The sequence below is a fragment of the Silene latifolia genome, chromosome 6 (assembly GCF_048544455.1).
Source record: "Silene latifolia isolate original U9 population chromosome 6, ASM4854445v1, whole genome shotgun sequence".
NCBI classification, from domain to species: Eukaryota; Viridiplantae; Streptophyta; class Magnoliopsida; order Caryophyllales; family Caryophyllaceae; genus Silene; species Silene latifolia.
The window spans coordinates 64,176,269-64,183,197 of record NC_133531.1 but is presented as its reverse complement, the minus strand read 5'-3'; the positions used below and the strand labels follow the sequence as shown (position 1 = coordinate 64,183,197).

The 6,929-nt window shown below is 41.9% G+C and overlaps 1 non-coding gene across 1 annotated transcript; it reads left to right on the top strand.

Annotated features, from left to right (window-relative positions):
- Nucleotides 1-5,375: 5,375 nt before the first annotated feature.
- On the top strand, nt 5,376-5,482 carry LOC141589534 (small nucleolar RNA R71). The gene has a single exon (XR_012520467.1). It is a non-coding gene; the product is annotated as a small nucleolar RNA R71 (small nucleolar RNA).
- Nucleotides 5,483-6,929: the final 1,447 nt, after the last annotated feature.

Genomic DNA, 6,929 nt, shown 5'->3' with positions numbered 1-6,929 from the left:
CCGAATGCCGAAAGAAATACTTTATTGAAATTAAAGAAAACTGTAAACTGTAAACTGTAAACTAGGTAAAACTAAACTAATGAATGATAGATCTTTCAAGCAGCAGGTAAAGTTACGTTATATAGGAAAATAACATTACCTATTCCTAAACCTAATTACAATTGGGCTTCAGAATTCTAACTTAAATTTGCGCGTCAGAGTCGTGGGGTGGTCGATCGACCACTTGGATCAGTCGATTGACCACAAGCGCTGTACAGTAATGCATTCTGACAATTCCTGCAGCGCGCATCGATCTTAAAACAGCTTCCATTTCTTCGTTACTTGGTCAAATCAGGCGTTCTACACGGCGTTGGAAAGCTAAGAGGATAAGTTTTCACCTCCATTTGGAATAACTCGATTATATACTCTAGAACTCGAGATATAGCCATCTGAATAAGGCTGCAATGTCGAGAAGCATTCTGACAGTCTATAGACCATGTAGGTCAGTCTATAGACCACTGTAGCTGGTAATCCGCGGCTAAAACTCTCGCAAATACATCGTTCAGGCCTTGAAATGCGCACCAAGTTCATCTCTCGAGTCACTACTCCATGTCGAATGCAATGCTAATTACTTAGGGACGGATTTGGCTCGATTTCTACTCATTTCCGCATAAATCTGCAATATTATATAAAAATACGAAAGTTGACGAAATGGGGCAAATAGTAGCATAAACTACATAATTGAGCTCTGAAATGCGTGTAAAATAGGGTGTAAAACATCATATAAATGACACGCATCAAACTTCCCCAAACCAAACCCTTGCTTGTCCCCAAGCAAGAATTAGACTCGATCCTAGGACCTAATGGAACAAGTTCAATCTCAGAGCGAAATGCAAACCGAATAGCATACACCAATTTAATGCTACAACTAACAATCAATTAATAACATGAATCATGCAAATGAGTTATGTAGTCGTCAAAAACTGCTGAACTGTCAACTATAGAGACTTATCAAATCGGACACTCATGGGTCGCTCATATCACACATAAGCAAAGGCGAGTATATGTAAAGATAGAAAGAAGTAAATGTAATGTCTCTCACCTAACTACGACCTATAAGAACATGCATGCGGTCTAATATGAAAATCATCTCTACAACCGTACATATGCATTCCAACCAAACAAATGACCATGACACATGCCAAGGTAAATATGGATATGTGAGGTAATGGGTAAGAAGAGGCAAAACAAATATGGGAATGTGGAGGTATAGGTGATCAAGCTAGTACCTAAACAAAACCATATGACAACATCCAACTTCTTGCTCAAAAGCAACAATAAAACCGGTGCTAATTTTCAAGCACAAATCTCGCAATCTCCATAAAAATTAATCAACTCCCCATAAGATACAAATGCAACATGGGAGCAAAAATCGCCATAAAATAAAGACTTTGAATTATGCGATTGATTTTTTTCTTCTTTTTCTCGGACTCCAGTCGATCGACCAATGAGGCAAGTCGATCGACTGCTTCAAACAGTACAACACTCTCTTTTTTTTTCGGTTCATTTGTCTTTCTTTTTTTCTTTTTTATTTCTTTTCTTCATTCCTTTTTCCTTCTTCCCAACTTCATCTCAAAATGAGCATATGCCACCAAAAACGAAGTAAAAACCCCAATAACGTAAACTACTAGCTTGACAAGGGCAAGCTAAATGTAGGATGTAGTTAACGGGACAAAAAGGCTATTTTTGGCAGTGTGGAGCTTATGGGAGAATTGAATAAGGGAAAACCTCTACCACACGTGTCAACAAACCACAAACCGAATGCATACAGGTATTAAGCAGATCAAGTTCATATTTTTGCACATTGATGTAACATGTCTCATAAGGAGTACTACTTACATTCCTAGATAAACTGGTCATGAATGTCACCAGTTATAGGCTCTAAACCTCAGAAAATGATGTAATTTGCCAAAGTTCTAAGTCAAGTCTCAAGTTCAACAAGAAATGTAACGAAAACTCGTAGACTATGCATATATGATTCTACTAATACCATGTCAATTAGCAAGGCTTAGGCATAAACAGCTGAAAATGCAATGTCATCATTGAAATACTACCGTTCCGACTCAACCTATATGCTAAAATAAACGTGAAATTTTTTAGAAATTTTAGAAATTTTTTATTTTTTTTGGATTTTCTGTATATATAAGAGAAAATAAACAACAATGCATGACAAAATGTAAACGTGAATGCAAGCAAATGGAATGCAACGGTAATACAACGAAAAACCCTTCCTCAAACCAAATCACACAATGTCCCCATTGTGCAAAATCATATAATGAAGTAAAAAGGGAAATGGGAATTTGCGTTAAATAAATAAATAAGATGCGAAATAAGGACTCGGAAACTCAAAAGACTTTTAAGCGCAGCAAAAGGAAACCTCCCCAAACCAGCTTGAGCTAGGAGGTTTCAGTAGCCAGCAGTGCTACCAATAAGTACCTGAAAAGACAAACAATACCACGCGTAACGCCGAGAAAGCAAAATTGGGACGGTAGAATTATGTGCGGAAATGATAAAACCGAAGAAAATAGAAATTAAGCGGGGAATAAAGTGAAGGGAATACTCCCTTTTCTCCGCAAATCGACCAAACACAGCAGGGGAATGATCGAAAATAGGTACATCGGCTCTGGGTGGTCGATCGACCACCTCACTCAGTCGATCGACCAAAGTGAACAGCAACAGGAGCTTCAGGAATTCGCAGCCCAGTCGATCGACCATAGGAGGCAGTCGATCGACTGGAAAACCTGCTGTAACTTTCTGATTTCTTCGAATTAGCTCACTAAATTGAGCTATCAAGGTCTATAAACCTACAATTATACACAATAACGCGCCCAAAATTGCGCAAAACCCAAAGCAATAGACTAAAATGTATAAAAGCCTAAGCAAACTTATTAAAATGCGAAGTCTCACGCACACAAAAAACGGTAAATAGTCTTAAAAAGCAATAAAATGTTTGGTTTATAAAGCATTCGATCAACTAGTAGTTGATCAAGAACGGCCACGGGATGGCCCACTTGGTTGGCTTCTGGCTACAAGAAGTAGCCTCAACAGTGCTCATCTTCTCAGCTACACTCTTCACAACTCCATCACCCGCAGAACTCGACTGATCACCAGCCTCATCATCCTCCCAAACAATGACCTCCTCTAGCTCGTCGGAATCCAAGTCGGAATCCCTCACTTTGACTGGCTCATCTTCAAGCTCCTCATCATTGCCATAGCTAAGACATCCCAAGCCACCTCTTGAGACGTTTGGCTCCCTCACAGCTGGAGCAACATGCGGCTCTTCCTTCCCCAAACCAGCTCCTGCAATGTCTAAAACAGAAGAATCTTCCTTCAATTTGCTCCCAATCTGGGGCGGAGGGGTTATAACAGGAATAGGTGTAGAGACAGGCATATCAGGAAGTATAAAATAAGATTTCTTTTCAGAAACCGTATTACAAGTTATTGGCCACATGGGGGCTTTCTTCTTAGCTGTTTGGGCAAAGACAATAGAATGCTTTCCTACTTTAAAAGTCAAAGTCCCCGAACCAACATCTATAACTGCACCAGCAGTGTGCAGAAATGGTCTACCCAATATGATAGGAATGTGGGCATCCTCAGGCATATCTAGTACAACGAAGTCAACAGGGAAGAAAAACTTTCCTATTTGCACAGGAATGTCCTCTAAGACTCCTATTGGCTGGACCGCGGAACGATCAGCCATCTGTACTGTCATATCGGTGACTGCAAACCTCGTCAATTTCAATTTCCTAGCTAGGCTCAAAGGCATAACGCTAATGCTAGCTCCTAGATCACATAGTGCCTTCTCAATTGAGAAGGTACCAATATTACAAGGAACGGAGAAGCTACCTGGGTCGGCTAATTTATGTGGTGCAATATGGGTCAAATAAGAGCATGACTCTTCCGTTAGTGCGACAGTATACACAGTTTCAAGTGACTTCTTCTTAGATAAAAGTTGTTACATAAACTTCATGTAAGAAGGCACTTGATTGACAACTCAAGAAAAGGAACTTGTACGTTTAAGCTACGAATAACATTTTCAAACTTATTAAACGATACCTGTTCCTTCGTCGGCACCAATCTCTCTGGATAAGGGGCTGTAAGAAGTAACTTAGCCCTCTCCTCTAAATCTCTCATGCCGGCGTCGGTGGACTTAGGCTGAAAGTCCACAACCTTCTCCTTGTTGTAGCTTGACCCTTCTTCAGACCGTCTCAAATGTGAACCATTAGTTGACATAGGGTCGTACTTCGGAACCGGAACTGACCCATCAGCTTTTGGGTCTTGCCTCAATATTTTCGGGGCGGTCGTACCCCGAAACAAGTGGTCCCTCAGGTTATCGGGCATTGGAGGACGAAAAGAATCACCTTCAGCAGCGCTGTCAGTCGATCGACTAGACTAACTTCTACAGGAACAGTAGCTGCTGTTTGTCGCGGACTGGTCGATCGACCGTGTATGTCAGTCGATCGACTGACATACCTGCTGATCGTCTTTTTCTTTCCACTGTTTCGTTCCAGCTTTCTTTTGACTCGGTTCCGCCTCATCTTTTTCAGCGACATCCTCAACCATAGCGGGCCCATCAAGGGTAGACCCACTCCTCAAGGTGATTGCATTTAAGGTCTCCTTTTGATCAGTTTGAGTCGGTAAATGTCCCGGAGCTCGAAGTTGTATTCTTGCTAGCCAATTGAGCAATTTGGCTCTCTAACATCTTCATCCCGGCCTCTCTAGCTTGGGACTCCTTCAGCAACAAATTCTTCAACTCATTGAAATCAGAACTTTGGGATTGTTGCTGCTGCTGTGGGACATACGGAGGCTTTTGGAACTGTTGTTGCTTATGAGGGGGCACATAACTCTGTTGCTGCTGTTGTGGAGGTTGAGTCGGATTCAAGACATTTTGGTCGCTCCACCTCGATTCGGATGGACATTCGACTCATAGTAAGTGTTTGTCTGCCTATAATGTTGAAAGGCGACAAGACTCAAAGGGACTAGGACAATTGTCCAAAATATGTCCCTCGGCTCCACATCTTTACGAGGCAAAAGGACCGTCTGAAACAACATTTACATGATAAATCCCTCCTTTTGAGGCTCCTCCCAACTCGTACTTATCAAATCTCGCCGTGAGAGCTTCTAGTGCAGCTACAGAAGGAAATTCAGCAGCTCTCCTTTGATTTCCTCTAGAATTCCCATACTCAGCTATATGGGTGGCCAAGTCATCAATGATCTTCCACCCCTTAGTCTCTCCCATGTTCTCCTGGAATCTGCCACTGGCTGCCGCATCCAGGATAGCCCTCTGATCGTCGTAGCGCCCATTATAAAACTTATTGCATAAGCTCCATTTCTCAAACTCATGATGCGGAATGGTTCGCACCAGCTTTTTGAAACGCACCCACGCCTCATGAAAGTTCTCATCAGGACCCTGTTTAAAGCTCGTGATCTGAGTTCTAATGGCATTAGTCTTCGAGGCAGAGAAGTACTTCTTATAAAACGCTAAGGCCAGCGAATTCCAGTCAGTGATCCCATTAGCAGCTCGATCCAGGTCTCTGTACCACTCCCTTGCAAAGATCACGAAGAGAGAATATAAATATGGTTTCCTTCACCTGGTCCTGGGTCACACCGGTCGGCGGGGGTATAGAGCAGCAATAATCAATAAATATCTCCATATGCTTGGCTGCATCTTCATTTGCAGCTCCCCCGAATTGGTTCCTCTCAACCAAGTTGATATAAGAAGGCTTCGGTTCGAATTTCCTATCAGCTCCTGGTAATTCGAACCCCTTATATAGATTCGCAGCTGTCGGCTCCGAGTGACTGGCTATAGTTGCTTCTTCAGTCATCTCTAGAAAATCTGGAGAAGTGACTGTCTCAGCTGATGAAGTAGAAACTGGAGACGAAGGTGGATCCTCCTCAAATAGAGCGTTCTCGTAGTAGCTAGACAAAGTACTCAGCTCTTCCTCTGTCGGCAATACCCTAGATGATCGCCTCAACTCGCGCAAAGTCTTCTCAATCTCAGGATTGAACGGTAGTAATTCACCACCCTGTGACCTGCGCATAAGAAGAAACTACAAAAAGAATATGAGAATAGTTTAAGGAACAAATATCCCTTAAACTAAGAAACAGACTAAAATAAAACAACTAAAAATTAGAACAATTACCTCCCCGGCAACGGCGCCAAAATTTGATACCTGTCGAAGTGAGTACCAAAAATAATATTTATAATTTCTAAACTACAACTAGCAAGCGGTAGTAAGGGTCGATCCGCAGGGAGGTAGGGAGTTCTAATTGCCTTTATTTTAGTCTATGAATTACTGGGGGGTTTGATTTGAAATGAATCTAAGTCTAATAACATAAATTAAATAAGCAAATAAAAGTAATGAAGGATGCAAGCAATGATAAAAGAAATGCTAAGACGGTCGGTTCACTATAGCTGCGATGGCACATAATCCTAGGTAAGTCCGAAATACAGTCGTGTAGGATGGGTAAAACAAGTCCTTTCGGTCCAAGTTAGCTGGTAGCTCCTTTCGGCCTATGCTACCAGTCCCTAATATCACTAATGCTAGCTCTCGCCCCGATTAGTGATTCCTAAAGCCTAAATTACATTATCTCTCGATCTCAGCAATTTAGTCGTCTTAACTCGTTAATTAATGCCCTTCCCTATCTCTCGATCTATGGGTTGGTCAAAACTAAGCATCTAACAAGTCTCCTCTCGGTCTCATTGCTAAATATTGCACTTAACGAATCAAACAGTGCTAATCAGACACGAAGTTAGTAGATCGACCAGCTACCCCAGTCGATCGACTAACCGGCTCAGTCGACCGACTAGTTAAGCCAGTCGATCGACCAAGCTCTAATGCGGGGTACCTATTCTACGCCATCTACGCTATAGCTCCCCTCACATCTTA